Source organism: Antennarius striatus, chromosome 5, assembly GCF_040054535.1.
Source record: "Antennarius striatus isolate MH-2024 chromosome 5, ASM4005453v1, whole genome shotgun sequence".
Taxonomy (NCBI): domain Eukaryota; kingdom Metazoa; phylum Chordata; class Actinopteri; order Lophiiformes; family Antennariidae; genus Antennarius; species Antennarius striatus.
Genome location: NC_090780.1, coordinates 6,883,842 through 6,905,625, shown reverse-complemented (window position 1 = coordinate 6,905,625; position 21,784 = coordinate 6,883,842). Strand labels below are relative to the sequence as shown.

The 21,784-nt window shown below is 42.5% G+C and overlaps 1 protein-coding gene across 2 annotated transcripts in view; it reads right to left on the bottom strand.

Moving 5' to 3' along the window:
• Positions 1-21,387, bottom strand: part of ppp1r16b (protein phosphatase 1, regulatory subunit 16B) — a 119,637-nt gene extending 98,250 nt beyond the window's left edge. The window contains exons 1-2 of one of the 2 annotated variants that reach the window (XM_068315301.1): positions 8,595-9,659; positions 8,105-8,182 (exon numbers count right to left, since the gene is read on the bottom strand). The gene's annotated coding sequence lies outside the window, so the exon portion shown is untranslated. Of the gene's footprint in view, positions 1-8,104; positions 8,183-8,594; positions 9,660-21,279 lie in introns of those variants that run through there. The other variant, XM_068315300.1, reaches the window with a different exon arrangement.
• Between the last annotated feature and the right edge of the window lie 397 nt (positions 21,388-21,784).

Genomic DNA, 21,784 nt, shown 5'->3' with positions numbered 1-21,784 from the left:
TGACGAGACAGCCTACAGAGAGGAGGTCAGGAAGTTGGTAGCCTGGTGTTCAGAGCATAACCTGGCTCTGAACACCAGCAAAACAAAAGAACTCATCATCGACTTCAGGAGGCTCAGCACTGACTCAGCCCCGCTTTACATCGACAGCGAGTATGTAGAGAGGATCCAAACCTTCCGGTTCCTCGGCGTCCTCATCTCCTCCGATGTCTCCTGGTCGGACAACACCAATGCCATCATCAAGAAGGCACAGCAGTGGCTCCATCTCCTGAGGGTTCTAACCTGAACCTGAACCCCTCCCTGCTGCTGGCCTTCTACACCGCATCAGTCCAAAGCCTGCTGACCTACTGCATCACAGTATGGTACGTCAGCTGCAACATGGCGGACAGGAAGAGGCTCCAGAGAGTCGTGAAGACAGCTGAGAAGATCATTGGCTGCTCTCTGCCCTCCCTGTCGGAGATCTACTCCTCCCGCTGCCTCAGCAGAGCGATGAACATTGTAAAGGACAAATCCCACCCCGGTTCAGGCCTGTTTGACCTTCTGCCCTCAGGCAGACGATACAGGTCTATCAAATCAAGGACAAACAGGTTCCACAACAGCTTCTTTCCGAAAGCCATCACACATCTAAACTCAAACACCCACTGACACCCCCCCAACACACACACACACACACACACTTGAAACTCCTCAATCTGGCACATGCAATACGCCATGCTGGGCATGGCGCCTCTTGTGAATTTGATGTTAGCACCTGTTAACAATCAGAAGTGTAACAACTGTATATACTTGTATTTGTATTTATTCTTACTGTTTTTCTACTGTAAATTATTGCACTGCAGGGAATTGCTCAAATCTCATTATACTATGTATAGTGACAATAAAAGGCTTTCTATTCTATTCTATTCTATTGATAGGCTACACGTATAGCCTACAGGACGAATATCATTAGGACAACAGACCAACGGCAGCTCAAATGTCATCACTCCAACTTCCTTCATTTCTAATTGCCTAAATCCTTTCATAAAAAATCAAAATAAAACTAAAATACTGTCATCTTCCTTGTCATCTTCCTTTCTCCTTAACCTTTTCATGGTAAGCGTGCTATAAGACTGATTAGAACAAAAGTAGAAGACACACCCCTGAAATACTGTATTTAAGACATGAGAAATCAACACGTATCCCGTATCATTACAGGTAGAGGCTGAATCGGGTAATTTTCAACATCCGCCCACAGTATTAGAGAATCTGTGTGGCATGAGAATGCTGGTACTGCCTGAGCTTCTGTTTAAATCTTTTTGACAGATATTTCTGTCCGTGACTCGTGAAAACATCATAAGTTCCTTCGGGGTAAATTGTTTTCCAGCCAGTTATCCTCATCCGATACGTACATTTCTTCAACTGCGGGCAGAACTGTGTGTTTTCATTTTGTTTTTGAAGTTTTTTTGCTGATTTAATCCAAGCAAATTTTAACTGTTCAGATCCCTGGTAAACATCACAATGCTGTTACAAACAGACTTGACAGTTCTCCCAACCACGTTTACCCTTTAAAAATCAGCAACAGCGGTGTTTCAAAGTTGAGGAAAAAGTTTTTAAAGTTCAGTATTACAGAAATGCTCGGGGGGACTGTATTTTATTTGATGGAACCACCTCATCCACCGCGGTTGCTCCGGTTAGAGAGAAGCGCCACACAGGGAACAGGTTAGATTTTTTGGATTTAATTAAACATTCAGCAGCATTACAGAACGACTCAGTTCGGACGTGTAAAAAACAACCTCCGCGTACATATATGTTGTTCCGATCGCTCTTCTTCTTTTCCTTTCGGCTTTTACCTTCAGGGGTCGCCACAGCGAATCAGTTGCCTCCATCTAACCCTGTCTTCTACATCCTCTTCTCTCACACCAACTACCTTCATATCCTCTTTCGCTACATCCCATAAACCTCCTCTTTGGTCTTCCTCCAGGCCTCCTGCCTGGCAGTTCAAAACTCAGCATCCTTCTACCAATATATTTACTATCTCTCCTCTGGACATGTCCAAACCATCTCAGTCTGGCCTCTCTGACTTCATCCCCAAAACCTCTCACATGTGCTGCCCCTCTGATGTACTAATTACTGATCCTATCCTTCCTGGTCACTCCCAAAGAGAACCTCAGGATCTTCATCTCTGCTACCTCCAGCTCTGTCTCCTGTCTTTTCCTCAGTGACACTGTCTGTAGACCAAACAAAATTGTTGGTCTCACCACAGTTTTGTACACCTTTCCTTTCATTTTAGATGAAACTCTTCTATCACACATCACACCTGACACTTTTCTCCACCCGTACCATCCTGCTAGTACACGCTTCTTTACCTCTTTTCCACACTCTCCATTGCTCTGGACTGTTGACCCGAGGTACTTAAAATCCTCCACCTTCTTCATCTCTTCTCCCTGTAACCTCACTCTTCCACTTGGGTCCCTTTCATTCACACACATGTACTCTGTCTTAACCTTAATTCCTCTCTTTTCTAGGACAAACCTCCACCTCTCTAGCTTCTCCTCCAACTGTTCCCTGCTCTCACTACAGATCACAATGTCATCTGCCAACATCATTGTCCATGGAGATTCCTGTCTAACGTCGTCTGTCAGCCTGCCCATCACCATAGCAAAGAAGAATCAGCTTTATTCCTCTGTAGTTTCCACAACTCTGCACATCTCCCTTGTTCTTCAAAATGGGCCCCAGCACACGTTTCCATTCCTTACGCATCTTCTCACTATCTAAGATCCTGTTGAACAACTCCGTCAGAATTTCTACTGCCACTTCTCCTAGACACTTCCATACTTCCACAGGTATGTCATCAGGACCTAGTGTCTTTACATTCGCCATCCTCTTCAATGCCCTTTGGGAGACAGTCTTTTCATGTTTTTAATGAGTGTACGAGATTTTCAGTGCTCTTCACTCTGTTAACGAATGGTTTTAATCTGTTCTTCTTCTTCTTCTGTGTTTTAAGTCCTGTACTTTGAATATGAATGGAGCATATTCAACATGGAGACAAGAGCCTCTGTTTTTAGTTTGATAAATGTTAGTTTTCTTCTTTCAGGAATGATTTTGATGTGAATTCCTTTTTGTGTGAATCTCTTTTGGATTTTGTGTCAACGTGATTTTCTTGTAATTTGGCTTTTATGAATAAATGTATTTATTAAAAATCTCCAATGTCCTCTTCACTTCATCCTGACTGATCTTTGCTACTTCCTGGTCCACAACAGCCACATCTTCTAGTTTTTGTTCTCTCTCATTTTCCTCATTCATCAACCCTTAAAAGTACTCTTTCCATCTCCCCATCACACTACTGGCACCTGTCAATAGACTTCATTCCTATCCTTAATCACCCTAACCTGCTGCACATCCTTCCCATCTCTGTCTCTCTGTCTTGCCAACCTGTATAGGTCAGTCTCCCCCTCTTAACTGTCCAACCTAGCATACACGTCATCATAAGTCTCGTTTGGCCTTTGCTACTTCTACTTTCACCTTACGCTGCATCTCCCTGTACTCCTGTCTACAGTACTCTCCTCAGTCCTCTCAGTGTCCCACTTCTTCTTAGCTAACCTCTCTCTGTATACTCTCCTGTATGTCCTCATGCCACCACCAAGTCTCCTTATCTACTTTCCTTCCAGATGACACACCAAGTAGTCTCCTACCTGTCTCTCTAATCACATTAGCTGTAGTTGTCCAGTCATCTGGAAACACCTCCTGACCACAGCAGAATTAACTCCTTCCTAAAAGTCATGCAACACTCTTCCCTTTTCAGCTTCCACCATTTTGTCCTCCGCTCTGTCTTTGTCCTCTTCATCTTCTTAACCACTAGAGTCATCCTACACACCACCATCCTATGCTGTTTGGCTACACTATCACCTACCACTACAGTCACTGATCTCCTTCAGATTACACCGTCTACATAAGATGTAGTCTACCTGTGTGTCGTTCCGATCACTAACTCCCGCTAACTAGCGCTACCGGGCTGAACATCGGCGGCGCACCTGGGCTCCCCTTAAAGGTGCCTGACTACAATCAGACGTCACAATAACGTTGCAATAACGTAACATAAAATAGAAAAACAAACATCGCGATGACGTATCAAAACATCAGGAATTTACAACATTCAGTTTTAGCCAAATGACCTCAACTTCACGTGCGACCAATTAAGTGGGCCCTGAACCAGTGTTAACCAAAAGGTTAATGACATGGAGTACGACTATTGAATGTTTAAGACAGGAAGGAGAAGGCTCCAACATCTGACCTTTCTGACCACCACTAACCCGAACATAACTCCTGACAGCTGAGCTAAAGCCACTGAAGTGACACAACACAGAACTACAGATAACCGGGAAGTCGTTAAAATATGGGTAATACACCAACATAAGATGTAGTCTACCTGTATGCTCCTAACTCCTCTCTTATAGGTCACCCTACATACCTGCCTCTTCTGGAAGAAAGTATTCACTAAAGCCATCTCCATCCTTTTTGCAAAGTCAACCACCATCTGTCCCGCTGCATTTCTCTCCTGGATACCAAACCTGCCCATCACCTCCTCATCACCTCTGCTTCCTGCACCAGCATGTCCATTGAAGTCTGCACCAATGACAACTCTCTCATTTCTAGGTATGTTCTGCATCACTTCATCAAAGTCCAACCAGAATTTCTCTTTCTCCTCCACCTCACATCCTACCTGTGGAGCATACCCACTAACATTGAACATCACACCTTCTATTTCTAGCTTCGGACTCATCACGCTGACACTCTTTTTACCTCCAGGACATTCCTAACAAACTCCTCCTTCAAGATAACTCCTACTCCATTTCTCTTCCTATCTACACTATGATAGAACAACTTGAACCCTGCTCCTAAACTTCTATCCTTGCTACCTTTCCACCTCGTCTCGTGGACACACAGTATGTCTACCTTCCTTCTCTGCATCATGTCAACCAACTCTCTACCTTTTCCTGTCATAGTTCCAACATTCAACATCCTTACTCTCAGTCCTATACTCTTGGCGTTCCTCTTCTCTCTCTCCCTACTAACACACTTTCCTCCTCTCCTTCTACCAACAGTAGTCCAATTTCCACTGGTACCCTGTAGGTGAACAGCACCGATGGCGGTCATTGTTAACCCGGGCCTCGACCGATCCATTATGGAAGACATAGATTTGATTTGCATGTTCATAAACATTTAAATTACTGTAAATAATAAGATAAATAGTTTGCTGCTCTATCGCGAAATTCATTCATCGCGTGTGGTTCCTGGAACACATTAACCGCGAGGAACCAGGGTGCACTGTATTCCCTTATTTAAAACCATGTTTTTCTTTATTTCTGGCAAGAAATTATTCGTAATATAAATTTTGGGAAATATAAACTCACTGAGGTGTGTTTTTATTATTTGCTGTGCTTGATGTTTTAAGAACCTTTTCTTGAATTATTTAGAGACAGTCTTCTCCGCTCCCTCAGTTGCTTGAGAGTCAAAATATTACAGCAAAAAAGTTAATTAAGTTTTATTAGGGTTTTATTTAAGTTATTCAGTGATGGAACAGAGCAGACAGAGAAAAGTAGAGACACAGCTGCTGTGTGTAAACAGATCAACAGAAAGGAGCGGAGTAATGAAGGCAGGCACACACACACACACACACGCACGCACACGCACACGCACACACACACACACACACACACGCACACCCCTTAACAGGTGACTTCTTGATGATGCTTCATTAAACCGAGTCAGGGGTTGGGGTACCTCAGACGTCTTTCGCTTTGCTCTGCTGCTTTGATTGAACCATCTTAAAAAAAGAACCAGATCTTCTATGTGAGAAAAACAGGATAATGTTTAATTGGCAACTTTAAAGAAAACATTCAAAATCAATTAAACTTAGAACTTCTAGCGAGAACAAAGAAAATAAAGAGGAAAATCTAGGACTGTAAAATTCTAATTCCTGTAACTAAGATTAATTCTCTTCACAAATAAAGTTGATTTGATCTAACTTTGGCATTACTATTAACAATTAACTATTATTAAGTATCTATCTGTCAGTTCTGAATTTAGGTAAAAGGAATTCATTTGCTTCTCTAAGAAACGAGTGATGTTAAGGAAAGGGAAAATCTATCAGACTCGATTTTAAACTTCATTGTTCACCTCACTATGTGAAAGTCACAAGGAGTAATGGGGTTATTCTACAGGCATCACTGGTAGGGTGCAGCATCAACATCTGTGTTAATGGAATAGGCAGCAAGGCGGTGCAGGAGGACGGAGATGTGACACTTGGATGGCGTGTGAGATCAACAACCGAAAGTTTTCAAAAGCAGCAACAAGCAACTTCCTCAAGAAGAGTAGCATCAACTAAAGATGGTTCACTGGAAAGAAAGCAAAGATTTTATTCTCTGGGCAGAGTTTGGGATCCATCGTCACATAACGGGGAATATGTATGACTGTTTTGTGATACTGTTTAAACTCTGTGTAAAAAGAGGTGCTTATGAAAAAAGCTGGCATTTCATCCAGGTTTCATAAATACTGTTATGTACAAACTTCAAAAAAGCTGATTATGACAGGACCCAGTCAGAACACTAAATAAATATTATTATTTACAACGGACACATTCAGAATTATTAAATTTGTCAGATCTGACACCTTACCAGTTCATCAACTAAAAACAGTAGCACCTTTAGTTTGAAATCTACAACATTTTGTGAAGCATCCAGTTGTGGGATTATTTTACACTGAATGCTTCAATAGCATCCAGCATTGTGGCATATTGACATCACCATAGAACACACAACAGCAATACAAATGGCAGATTAATTACAAATAAGAAATGTAAATTCTAACCCATGGAATAATTAGCTGGCTCTGTACAACAATTAAAAAAACCCTATCAGCACTCGTAAAACTAAATAAATAAACAGTGCTTTTAATCTGTTTGATTCACATAAATCCTTAAATAAAATAAGATGAAATTGGTGAATATTCTTTCTCAACCCTAGAGGAGTAGATGATTAAATACATAAAAGAACATCTAAAAAGAATTATGATGAAAACTGATGAAGAACAATCTGATCAAAGAATGACTGTAGACCACAGATGTAAAATCTAATCTTCCAATTTAAAGTTTAATCCCAAACCCTCAGAATTATCCTCATCACTGATGCAGGGACCCAGAGGAGCCTCTGAGCTGATAATAATGAATGTTGGAAAACGATAGACATCATCAAACAGAAGACTGGATATAACATCATAGGTGTTTACTGACTGCTCAGGTCTGAGATGACTGCAGAAAGCTTCTGTCTCCAGCCATCTATTCACCAGCTTCTCCTTTTTCTTCTTTAATTTCACTACTTCATCCCTCCCCATGCATCCTCTAAGAGGACGTCTTTAATAAGTCTGAATTTCTTGTCCTAGTTGCCGCTGGATGTGCTGGTGGTGAGAGAATATTTCTCCTCTGGTGAAGCCTCGTTTTGAGGAACTGAGGTCAGCCTGATTCTGGGTCATTGTCTCCTCTGTTGTAATGAACCAGGGCAGCGATAGACGGCAGGAGCTATAAAGCATGAGGCTGGTGCGCTAAAGATGAATCCAGTGAACAGCTGCATTCACAACTGAGCCAAAATGCACTGTTTAGCAAATACTTAAGTTCAATATTTCACAACATGTGACAAAAAGCTCAACTGAACTCAGAATTACAGGATTAAATTCCATCCACGAATCTGTTTACTTGCTGCTGGTAAATATTCCGCCAATTCTTTAGGTTTCTGCAGAGCCTACTTAGCAAGATGGGTTATTAATCACCGCTGTACAACACTGCTGACCATGCAACAATATTCAGTACATGTTATAGTTCCTCTTAACTAGATTCACAGGCGCACTTTATCATGTTGGCACAGCCAGGTCAGCATTGGATCCCAGTCCGCAGCCAGACCGTTTTCCTGTCGCTAGTCAAGTGTTGTACATAATGTAACCGCAAGAGGACACAAGCCAGTGTCTTATTGTGCCAGTCCCAAGCCCGGTAAATACAGAGGGTTGCCTCAGGAAGGGCATCCAGCATAAAACTTTTGCCAATTCAAAAACATGCGAATCAAACCTATGACTTCCATACCGGATCGGTCGAGGCCCGGGTTACCAACAACCGCCATCGGCGCTGTTCACCTACAGGGCGCCGGTGGAAATTGGATTACTGTTGGTCGAAGAAGGAGAGGAGGAAAGTTTGTTTGTAGTATAGGACTAAGACTAGGGACATTGAATGTTGGAACTATGACAGGAAAAGGTAGTGAGTTGGTTGACATGATGCAGAGGAGGAAGGTAGACATACTGTGTGTCCAGGAGACCAGGTGGAAAGGTAGCAAGGATAGAAGTTTAGGAGCAGGGTTCAAGTTGTTCTATCATGGTGAAGATAGGAAGAGAAATAGAGTAGGAGTTATCTTGAAGGAGGAGTTTGGTAGGAATGTCGGATAGAGTGATGAGTCTGAAACTAGAAATAGAAGGTGTGATGTTCAACGTTGTTAGTGGGTATGCTCCACAGGTAGGATGTGAGCTGGAGGAGAAGAAGAAATTCTGGTTGGACTTTGATGAAGTGATGCAGAGCATACCTAGAAGGAGGGGGTTGTCATTGGTGAAGACTTCAATGGACATGTTGGTGCAGGTAACAGAGGTGATGAGGAAGTGATGGGCAGGTTTGGTATCCAGGAGAGGAACGCAGAAGGACAGATGGTAGTTGACTTTGCAAAAAGGATGGAGATGGCTGTAGTGAATACTTTCTTCCAGAAGAGGCAGGAACATAGGGTGACCTATAAGAGTGGTGGTAGGAGCACACAGGAAGACTACATCTTGTCTAGACGGTGTAACTTAAAGGAGATCAGTGACTGCAAAGTAGTGGTAGGTAAGAGTGCAGCCAAATAGCATAGGTTGGTGGTGTGCAGGATGACTCTGGTGGTGAGGAAGATGAAGAGGGCAAAGGCAGAGCAGAAGACGAAATGGTGGAAGAGTGGAAAAGGAAAAAAAAAAGAAGAGTGTTGCATGACTTTTAGGAAGGTGTTAAGACAGGCTCTGGGTGGGAAGGAAGTGCTTCCAGATGACTGGAAAACTGCAGCTAATCTGATCAGGGAGACAGGTAGGAGAGTACCTTGTGTGTCATCTGGAAGGAAAGTAGATAAGGAGACTTGGTGGTGGAATGAGGAGGTACAGGAGAGCATACAGAGAAAGAGGTTAGCTAAGAAGAAGTGGGACACTGAGAGGACTGACAAGAGTAGACAGGAGTACAGGGAGATGCAGCGTAAGGTGAAGGTGGAGGTAGCAAAGTTCCAAACAAGAAGCTTATGATGACTTGTATGCTAGGTTGGACAGTACGGAGGGAGAGGCTGATCTATACCGGTTGGCAAGACAGAGAGATAGAGATGGGAAGGACGTGCAGCAGGTTAGGGTGATTAAGGATAGGGACGGAAGTCTATTGACAGATGCCAGTAGTGTGATGGGAAGATGGAAAGAGTACTTTGAAGAGTTGATGAATGTGGAAAATGAGAGAGAACAAAGACTAGAAGAGGTGACTGTTGTGGACCAGGATGTAGCAAAGATTAGTCAGGATGAAGTGAGGAGGGCACTGAAAGAGGATTAAGAGTGGAAAGGCAGTCGGTCCTGATGATATACCTGTGGAGGTTTGGAAGTGTCTAGGAGAGGTGGCAGTAGAGTTTCTGACTGGGTTGTTCAACAGGATCTTAGATAGTGAGAAGATGCCTGAGGAATGGAGGAGAAGTGTGTTGGTGCCCATTTTTAAGAACAAGGGAGATGTGCAGAGTTATGGGAACTACAGAGGAATAAAGCTGATGAGCCATACAATGAAGATATGGGAAAGAGTAGTGGAAGCTAGACTAAGGACAGAAGTGAACATTTGTGAGCAGCAGTATGGTTTCATGCCAAAACAGAGTATACAGATGCAGTATTTGCTTTGAGGATGTTGATAGAGAAGTACAGAGAAGGCCAGAGGGAGCTGCATTGTGTTTTTGTAGATCTGGAGAAAGCGTATGACAGGGTGCCCCGAGAGGAACTGTAGTATTGTATGAAGAAGTCTGGAGTGGCAGAGAACTATGTTAGAGCGGTGCAGGACATGTATGAGGACTGTAAGACAGCGATGAGGTGTGCTGTAGGTGTGACAGAGGATTTCAAGGTGGAGTTGGGACTGCATCAGGGATCAGCTCTGAGCCCCTTCTTGTTCGCCAAGGTGATGGACAGGCTGACAGATGAGGTTAGACAGGAATCTCCATGGACTATGATGTTTGTAGATGACATTGTGATCTGCAGTGAGAGCAGGGAACAGGTGGAGGAGAAGCTAGAGAGGTGGAGGTTTGTCCTGGAAAGGAGAGGAATGAAGGTTAGCCGCAGTAAGACAGAATACATGTGTGTGAATGAGAGGGACCCAAGTGGAAGAGTGAGGTTACAAGGAGAAGAGATCAAGAAGGTGGAGGATTTTAAGTACTTCGGGTCAACAGTCCAGAGCAATGGAGAGTGTGGAAAAGTGGTGAAGAAGCGTGTACAGGCAGGATGGAACGGGTGGAGAAAAGTGTCAGGTGTGATGTGTGATAGAAGAGTTTCAGCTAAAATGAAAGGAAAGGTGTACAAAACTGTAGTGAGACCAGCGATGTTGTTTGGTCTAGAGAAAGTTTCACTGAGGAAAAGACAGGAGGCAGAGCTGGAGGTAGCAGAGATGAAGATGCTGAGGTTCCCTTTGGGAGTGACCAGGAAGGATAGGATCAGGTATGAGTACATCGGAGGGACAGCACATGTGAGAGGTTTTGGAGATAAAGTCAGAGAGGCCAGACTGAGATGGTTTGGACATGTCCAGAGGAGAGATAGTGAATATATTGGTAGAAGGATGCTGAGTTTTGAACTGCCAGGCAGGACTCCTAGAGGAAGACCAAAGAGGAGGTTTATGGATGTAATGAGGGAGGACATGAAGGTAGTTGGTGTGAGAGAAGAGGATGCAGAAGACAGGGTTAGATGCAGGCAACTGATTCGCTGTGATAACCCCTGATGGGAAAAGCCGAAAGGAAAAGAAGAAGAAGTCAAGTGTTGTACATCCAAGGTGTACAACATGGAGGACCTTCTATTTCATCAAAGTTAGAAATATCCTATCTTCATCATGTTTTAATAACTGTTGGGTCAAAATTAAAATTATAATGCAAATATCCCACTAAACATTTATTATTTCTTTTAACTTTAGATCTATTTGCAGCACAGGTATGTAAAACTGTCAACATTCATCCATCTCCCCGGAAGCTCCCACAGAGGCAGCAGTCAGTCAGAACGAGGCTGAATCCTCAGCCTACCGAGCTGAGTGTAACCTGAAGGATTTACAGCAGTCCTGCTGTACACCTCATATCTTTACTCATTTTTTGCAGATTGAGAAGGTAAAGCCCGATCTGCTGGATCCCTTCAACTTGTATTTTCAAAAGATTTTTTTAATATGCTAATCTGATCCCCAAAGGGAAATTAAGAGCACACTCCAGTTAGTGAATACTTCAAACGCATGCATACATTAGTTTGCACAGGCCCCTGTAGCACACACACAAACACGCAGGGGGGCCTGTAGGCATGGAGGAAGAGGTAGATTGGCGGGCAGCCCCTTTGTCGAGCGCCCCAAATGAGCAACTTGTAAGGGGGGACGGCACCTTGCTCAAGGGCGCCACAGCAGTGCTCCCACTGTCAGCTCACACTCCAGCTGCTGTTTTGGGTGGGAGCGGGAATCGAACCGCCGATCTTAGGAACATTGGACGACCTGCTCGATCACCTGCTCTAACACTGAGCCAGTCCCCCCGTTGTTATATGCTCTCAAAAAAATATGTCAACTGTTTCAACGTGATGGTGCTTCCCAATTCACCAGTGTGTTTCATTTTTATTTTTGATTAGTGTGCAAAAAGATTTTTAAAGGCTTTTAAATGCAAGTACAAAAAGTTGAAGACCTGGTCAGATTACCAGCGATTTTCTCCTGTCGCTCTCGTGAGAGCGATGCAGCATACCAAGGCACAGCAGGCAAAAAGAGACGGTTTCCTAGTATGATGGTTTAACGCAGAGCAGGCAAGCTGGTGAAAAAAGAATTAAACAGGTACCTCGAGGAGTTCTCATAAACAAGCTAAAGTTCAGTGTTTCATTAAAACAACGAAGAATGGTGTTCGTGCACACTCAGCACTGTTAGGACTGCATGGATTCTATTTGATGTTGAATGATGTATTATTTAATCAAAATTTACCAAAAGCTGTAGTTGATGTACAAATGGCACATGAATTTATTTCACGGTACCAGCCGACCTGCAAAGGAAGACAGGCTTTGAACTATCTCGGCTGTCAGAGAGGAAATTTTCCTCCTGCTCTATGCAGATATGACTAAGGTTTGGTATGAGAGTATATAAAAAGGCACAACTGACTACAGCACACACACTGAAGCACATAAACCGCAATTAAAGTCAAGCTAGTGGATAGTACATGGCCAAAAGGATGAGGAGAACTGACGCCGATACAGAACACAATAATATACCATTCATCAATAAGATTAATTGCTTCAAAAGCATTTGGCAGAATAAAAGTTCTTCTTTTGCTTTCGGCTTTTACCCTCAGGGGTCACCACAGCGAATCAGTTGCCTCCGTCTAACCCTGTCTACTGCATCCTCTTCTCTCACACCAACTACTATCATGTCCTCTTTCATTACATCCATAAACCTCCTCTTTGGTCTACCTCTAGGCCTCCTGCATGGCAGTTCAAAACTCAGCATCCTTCTACCAATATATTCACTATCTCTCCTCTGGACATGTCCAAACCATCTCAGTCTGGCATCTCTGACTTTATCTCCAAAACCTCTCACATGTGCTGTCCCTCTAATTTACTCATTCCTGATGCTATCCATCCTGGTCACTCCCAAAGAGAACCTCAGCTGCTACCTCCAGCTCTGTCTCCTGTCTTTTCCTCAGTGAATTAAGCAGAATAAAACATGGTTTTAATTCTTTGTTGTCTCAGTTATCCGTATTCCTCCCGTCAAGTCCATTAGGATAATTTTTCAAGCAGGTATTGGCAGCGATGATTAATTTCCTGCCATGTCCAAAAAAATTATTCGTCCACATCCACTCGTTATTATTTTCGTATCATCATTATTGTGAAAGGTCATTGTATTGCTTGAGATTCTTGTTTCCTGTAAGGGGTTTAAAATGCTGCACCGATCTGTTTTCTGAAAGTCAATTAAAGTTTGATTTACGTTTGAACTCTCACCCTCGCTGAAATAAATGCTAAGCTGCAGCAACATGTTTAGGGCCTGCGGTGCTGACCCAGTTCTGGGTAGGGTTAGTCATCCTTCTGCTCCACACTAACATGAGCAGTGTTTATTTTAGACCAATCTGATTATTTATAAAAGGGCTTGACCACAGCATGCCCTGGCCTCCACGTTCTAACTGCCCCCATGCTGCAATCATTCAGTTCATCTCCGGTCCAGTTTGGGACAAGCCTCTGTTGTTTGTCTGTCTGTCCTGAACGGTTCCTCCTACTTCATTAGTTCTCTTGCTCTCTCTGTTTCAGTTCTGTCCCGCTATTGAGTTATTTTGTTCCCTGATGATACTTTGAGTCCTGGGCTAAAACCTGGCCAGAGAAAACAAGGCTCAGACTCAGCCAGCCTGCAGTGAGTGTCACTTCTAATCCACTAGTGAACCAAGACGGGAGCTCCGTGAGCCTGTACTGTCACTGACTGCAGGCAGGGTCAGGTAGGAGCTGCACACCCATTTATCATTTTACTGTGCTGATAAAGGATTACAGAGGTCATGTGATCCACGGCCTGGGGACGCTCATTTCTCTCATCACGGCAATTTTTTTGGTAAGCTCACGTTAATACACTGTGCAAAGAATTTGAGATCAGACGGATATCCACTCAGGAACACAGAGTCCGATTGGTCAACATATCAGGAAGACAGCCTCTGATTGGTCAAAAGTGTTTTAGTTGGCATAAGAAGGCCGTTCAACTGGTCCATTTTCATTACTATTAACTTTCATTGTTTCAAATTTAAATTTATGAATATGAAATACTATGGTAAGAATTTCTTTGGCATTAATTATATAAGTTTTACCCAGATGGGTTGTTTTAAAACATCAAACAGCAGCAACAGAACCAAATTAAAAAGTCTGTCAGGATTCATTAGATTCATAAAAGTCAAGGCAGAGAAAGGGAATGAGATTTGTTAATCTCAACACCAAAGGTCAGGTGATGCAGTGAGGAGGAGCTGAGTGAGATTATGAGTCATCTGAGGCTCAGGTCGCCTACATGACAACATCAGAGAAAACGGTGGTCCTCAAACAACAAAATGTATCATGGAAATTTTTGGAAGCTGGGGAAAGGTTGACCAACTCACATCCTTCTGAGGAACAAAGCAAAACAGAACCAGGGACAACCAAGGGAAGACAAACACAGTCGTTTCTGTTATGCAGGGAAATCTGTGAAGGACCAGTGGCCTCATGAACATTTGCTGGATAAACCAAGAAAGTTCCAGTGTGTGTGTTCTGCTCTGAAGGCAAGAATATTTTATTTCTGTGGTTCAAAACACATAATTTTGTTTCTGAGTCAACACTAGTTTGTTAAAGTTAACTTTATCAAAGCAAAATGATTACAGCCCTGAGATTGCAGCTTAGTTAATAGGGCGTAGCTTTGAAGATTTGAGTTTGAGTCGAAGATGTTACAAGGGCTTTGATTGGTTGACAAACACGATGATGTCAGCATGCACGTCGTTTGAATGATGTCACATGCAGTAGGCATTGCGTATCTCACAGACATATTAATGCTGTCATTCACAAACAAAAGATAGACATATAAAACAAGAGATACAACCACAAACCTCAGGTGTAGGCCTGGTAGAACCAGGAACAACCGTATTAATTGATAGATGTGTACGGGACAGACATCAAAGTCCATATCTCATACAACAGAGGGACAAACAGCCTTCAAAAAGTGTAGACCCACACATACACACACACATGCTCATCAGTAGAGCAGAATTAAACCATGACTACTAGCTAGAGGCACCAGAATGTTTTCTTTGGTGTTTATGAAAAATAGGTGGAAGAGAAAACATGTCTGCCTTCTTTACATTAGGAACATTACTTCACTGGGACTGATAAAATGACATTTTTTACATGCGAGTAACCAAATGAGCTTGTTCAAACTAAACCAGAGAGGCTCGCTTTACTTTCCACAACAATGTGAGGAAAAAACCTTTACAATGCCCCCTTTAGTCAAACGCCTTCCTGACAGGGTGCAGAACACAATTCAATTTCACTTCCGGTTCACAACACGCCACTTCTTCTGATGGGTGGATCTGCCTCTGAAGGCACACGGTGTTTGATAGTGTCACAGAACTACTGTATATAGCTAGACATTTTAGCAAAGCTTTTTAGGGAATCTAAAAACACTGCATTTCTGTTTCAAAGTCTTGCTCATTACCTTCCATTCTGACTGGATATATCACCAACATACAGTACATGACTGCAGGTGATTAAACCACCCAGAACATAAAGGGAAGACGTCTACTGACCAGCTGTGAGGAGGTGAGCTTCTGCAAAGAGCCAGAAGACACAGGGACAACACACACACACACTGATTGCTCACCTGACTGTGTCTAGTAAGAGAAAGAGAGATATCAGCTGTTCAAGCTGTAAACCACAGCGAGTCATGTCCTGACGCTGAGACTCCTGAACACACCATCCACACCCAATCCAACATTAAAAATTCTTTATATCCATTACCCATTATTTATTCATCCATCTGCACAATTTGCTTTTTGAAAAGCTTCTTTTCATTCCAAACTGTTGTTAAATTAATCCAGGCAACACACACACAGCTGTAGTATGACAGTACGACTCTACTGACTCCTAAAACCTCTAAACCTCTTGCATTATAAAGATTTTATTAATTTAATTACTTAATCACATCAGAAAGTGGCATGACAAAAATATCCACCCTAGCACGGAAATGCGTGGGTCACTTGGTAACGTGTGACCACTGGCCAGCTATTCAGTGACTACTATAACAAACAGGGATGGATAAATCGATTGGTGAAAATATATTTTATGTCATTAATATGTTGGGATGTATTTTCTGGAAAATCTATTGAAATATTTCATTGATAAAATAACCAGACAAAAATGTCTGCCTGGGTTAACTCTGCAAATTAAATGCCTGACAAAGGAAGGCGCTATTCATTACAAATAAAAATCTACTGTTGTTGTAAAAAGTCTTGATTATCGAGATACTTCAAAAACAAACACTGTGTATGATTTGTTATTTACTATGGGAGAACAAGAATCTAGAAGAGTAAGTTCTGTAAAGCCTTTTATCACACTAAGATGAATGACCTAGTGCTGCCTGGTGTTTTATTGTTACATGACTGTGTTTTGGAAGGCTGTGATATGAGGATGGTCTGACAGGTAACAGAGTGGGTTTAGATGTCTGATTGGGACTGCTGTGATAATATCAATATAATTTTATTTATTTAGTTTATTTTTTTCAGACATGTTAATATAACAGACTTCACTCCTTCATCACATTTACAACATCAACAAAAAAAGGGCTGACAGGTAGAAGCCAATAGACATGTGAAATTCCCGTCCCCCGTCATTATTTTCTACTGAACATAAAATGTCAGAAAAAAGTGAATAATCACAGCACTCAATTTGACATCTGCAAATATATGGACTCAACCGTCCGAATTCCAAACTTACTCTATTTAAATTGACATAATAATAGGGGATAATTTTCAAAAATGATAAACTAGATTAGAGTTCATCCATTGCTCTGAGCGACATGAGGAGGAGGAACAGATGATGTGATTCACTGCTCCGGTTCACAACTGATAAGCAGCAGAAATTATTTCCAAATTCAAAGCTAACCCTGTAAGACCACTTCACAAGAATTTCATGATTTTAATCTAAGGCTTATCACAGATCTACTTTAAAACTTTGAACATCTTCACGCTTACAAGTCCTAGAGTGAACTGATCTGAGGAACGGCACAGAATCGGAGCATGTCGATGTAAGAGAGGACCCAAAAACAGCGGACTAGTAGCAGTTAGCACCCACACTAACTCAACTGACCCATAAATGTCTCTTACATACTGCACATGTTTTGCTGGAGAAATCCCAGCATTCCATCAGTCACACGGAAGCAGCTTCGTGCCTGATTGTTTAGACTAAACTTAAAGGTTCTCTTTGTAATGCTTCTGAACAATCTGTGTAAAACGGGTGATCGGTGGTTGATATTTATCCTCTCAGTGAGCGATCGTTCAGCGGGATATCTTCGAGCACATCCACCGATCACTTGGATATAATAAAACCCATTTCAGTGAAGAGCATACATGCAGACTGGATTTGCACTTGAAGTCTGAAGGCTGAAACAAAAACTGGATCTGAAGGCAAATACCACAAAATCAACATCTACAGGTGCTGGAGTAAACAGGTGTACATGTAAATAGCTTCATTATAAAACAGTCAATAAATAGTGCAGAGGACTTTAAGCAGCCCTGATAACTGCAGTGAGATTGGCCTGTCTCAGTATTAAGACGGCAGATTAGCAGGCAGCACCCTTTTTATTTTCTGTAATCAGAACGCTGATATACTATAATCTCTTTTCAATAGTAAGCAAGCGCACTGGTCTCAAGGCTCGGCTCCGAGATGACATCTCACGCATCCGGGGGTCAAGGAACCGATGTCTAATGAAAACATCAGAAAGGGACTTCCTGAAAGGACTGATAAAGCACATTTTACTCCCATTAAACCTCCTCCCTGGTGGCTGCCTGTCTGTCGCCCAGCTCCACTCCCACTATTTAAGGATAAAATGAAGTCGCTGCCTTTCAGTTTGCCCCAGGGCTTCTCCCCTTTCAATATTTTATGAGCCACAGTGAAATCAGCATGTTGGAATAATTACACCTTGGTACACAACTACAACTTCGACTTGAGGAGCCTCATCAGTGAAGAGGGAGCAATGGGCCTCCTCAGAGATCAGAGGAATCCCATTGTGTTACACTGTACACAGCCTAATGATTCACTGTCTGACACACACACACACACACATACACTCTGTTGGATGAAAGCTAAAGGAGCACAACCCTGGTGTCGCTATTAATTCAACATGGATGCATTGGAACAAATTTACCAGTTCTGTTGATTTCACCGAGCGCTAACGCAGCATGTAGCTCGGTTGAACTGCTGATCAGGACAGTCAGACCCAAAAACAGCAGAATCAGATGAATTATTGCATAGACGTCTTCTTCAAAACCGTTTTGCCCGTTGGGCTCCTAATTGTCCTCTTCCTCCCTGGAAGATGACTACTAGCTCCTTGCCAAAAGCCTTGTTTTGTTTTTAAAACCGGACTTTCCTCTGACCCACCTCCAGCACGTAGTGATGTAAACCCTGCGTCTCTGCAGCCCATTTGGCTGGCTCTCACGCTGCATTCAGAATAAATCAGGCATTGCAGCAGATTTCACATCCATTTCGAGTGCATGTAATGCATTTAGGGTGTGGTTGTGAGGCTGCAGGGGTGTTTGGCAAAAAACAAAAATGGAAACTTGAATTTTGGCCATCTATTTACAAAAAAACGCCACCATTTTCAGGAACTGAAACCTCAATCTTTTTGGTTCCACAGCAGAAACTTTACAGCATCACTCTACTGTTGTTAATACATCTGGCAAAAATTCAACTCGATAAAAAATTATGACAACAAAACAACACTTCATGAATTTTAGGATTCCTATACCTTACTTATGTACAGTAAGAGTAACAGCCTACTATGATCACAAAAACAACCTGTCCAGGTCTGTTTGTGCTACAGATTATGTTGAATTATGAAGACGTAGATTTTCTGAATAACCAGTGAACTGATCACTTCTGCAGATCTGTGTGCAGGACATCACTTTAGAAATGATGTGTGAATGAATCACTTTCTGAAAATGAAACAACACTTGTCTGTTTCTAAGATAAAATGCAGCGATCAGAGCTGCTGGTCAACAGCACTGTTGTTCAAGCTGTTTACAAGTTGTATCAAAGTTTTATCTATATTGCTTTACACCTCACACAGCATCATTCACCTGAAGCTCGCTGCACAGTTCTTGTTGTTGCTCATAAACCAGCAGGCAGACTGAGTGCTGGATGACCAATAACCAGCCTCCTTTAAAAAGCTGGTTTAATTGGGGACTGTTGCACCTTTACTGTGCCACCCTCTTTGGTACAAATGTTACGGAGGCTAATGTGGATTAAATGTAGTTGTGGCTCTGAGCTAGCAGCAGAGGTATTAACCTCCCCGACCTGTCTTTACAGAGAGCAAGCCAGCAAAGCAGCAGGACAGGAGGGTGACGTCTGGATGGCAGCTAAAAGCACAGAAGAAGAAAATCAGCTGATTTTCTAGTTCTCATCCAGCCAACAGTTGTTGAACCTATCTCTCTCTGACTTCCTGTTATCTCTCTGTCATCTGAAATAAAAGGAAATAAATCCCCTCAGATGTGCAGAAGACCTCAAAGTGTTCACCGTGTACTTTGCCTTCGACGGTCTTTTTTGAGTTCAGAACATCGTCTGTGAACTCCAAGCAGCAAAAATGAAACAAAAGCACATTTGTAGCTTCCATACTCTAAGTCCTGTGAACACAACAAAGGATTTATGTAATGACTACAAGAGCATGAACAGTTGTGACCGAGGCCTGCAGGTCCTTTTCAGGTACTAACATGTTTACATGCACAGGTACAGATCCTCTCCTTTATATTTTATTATGTGTGTGTATGTCTGTGGTCATGCGCACAAATTAAGTGTGTATTCATGAAGACAGATGTATCGTCTCCAGTCCAATTTCTAACATTTCTAACATAAGCTGACAGTCTGAGAAGATACCAAGAGGAACAGCAGGAGAAAGAGCTCTGGACGTCTCTACACATCAAACATTGAAAGCCCGGGCAGAGATCCCATTCAGACTCACAAAGGTACGTGTTGCACAAAGTGAGGTGATGTTCTCCGTTTCCTGTATGCGTTTGTAAACCTGAGATGACAGCACTGACAGAGACACAGTGAACTTTGGTTGATGCTAGTCAGCCTCTCATATTTTATCATGACCTTTTCTGTGTGTGGTTCTAATGTGATTAGTTGTGAGGAAACAAAAGCCAGGATGACAACTAGAGCCCCTACCCACCAGCCCCCGTTAATCCAGTCAAACTCAGAGCCCTGTAACTATAGTAATAACTCAAGCCACCATCTATGAAACACAATCTAATCTGGACATCCTGATATTTGTTGACATACATGTTAAATTGCACCCCGTCTTTGACACCTCATCAAGGTCCTTTATATTCTCTGTGAAATTCTGTGGATGTGCTCCAACCAACAAATAAAGGGTCACAGGTGAAAACTACAATGTAAAGTGTCAGATAAAACTAGATTTTTTATTAGTTATAGAAAGAAATACCATTAGAACTTAATCAACAATTATTGATCAGTCAAATCAATTAAACGCTCAACTCATCTGAACCACAGATTCCAGGTACAAACCTCTGCAGTGTGAAATGAATCTATGCCAAATCTTTTTAACTAAGTGTCTTGGAGTTTCCAGATCATGGTCAGGTGGAATCCTAGTTTATCAATAACTAAAAGGATTTAGATCATTTATCTAAAAAAGTTCAAAAAGAAGTCAACAGATGTCTCCTGTGATGATCAGGTTATCCCTCCTGTACTCCATCACATCAAATTTCTGTCTTTGTTTTAGTAATAACACATCATCCGCGGATGCGTCGAGAGAAAAAAGAACCGTCCTCCGTTCTTTACGAACCAACAAACTGTCAAACACGACGCTCATTTTTGAACACACACACATACACATTTTTGGGTGGTGAAGTTGGGAAGAAAACACATTGTGTGAAGTGATTTCTCTGCTGCCTTCAAACTGGGATCTGTTGCGGACGGACTGGAGCGGATGTTGGGAACCATGTGGAACCCGACGGCGGTCAAACGCCAACATCCCGCAGAGGATGTTGGAGCAGATTTCTCAAACCGTGCAGCTTCAGAGGCGCAAACACGATGGTTCCAGCGGGTTAGCGGCAGTGAGGCGTTTAAGGGCGCAAAGTGAGCGGGCAGCTCCTGAGGAGCAGGAGTCGGACATGCCGCCTCTCCTGCTGCCGCTTTTTCTCTCCGGTGAGAAAAAGCTCGTCTCCCTCCTCGTTTAGTTACAACCAGTGTGCGGCTCCAGCCGCACATTTGGTGACATCTCAACATTTGCATACTCACCTCAGTCCGGCACGAAGTGTTCACAGGAAGGCGGCAGAAAAACGGAGAAACAGTGGAGATTTCCAGTAGGTTAAACTTACCCTCTCTGTCTCTCTCCCCTGTCTCTCTCTCCCTCTCTCTCTCTCCCTCTCTCTCTCGCACAAGTCACTCCTATAGAGGGAGGGGCTGAGACGGAGGAGGAGACTGAGCCGCACATTATAAACTCCCTCCCGAACCCCCTTCCACAGACCCCTCCGCCACTCCCCTCTTCAGTCACAGGAATATTATTTTCAATATATCAAACAAATTTTCGAGATCTATGACTAATAAATTCGGTCACTTTCTGTGGAAGACTAAAACTTTTACACAAGTTCCAAATTATCTTATATTTAAAGAAAGAAAAAAAGGAAAGGTTTTTTTTTTGCAAAAACACTTTAATCACATTTTACAATTTTACATTAGATGAAAGCACTACAGTGCTTCAGAAGAAGAAGATTTTTCGCAAAAACACTTCAATCACATTCAA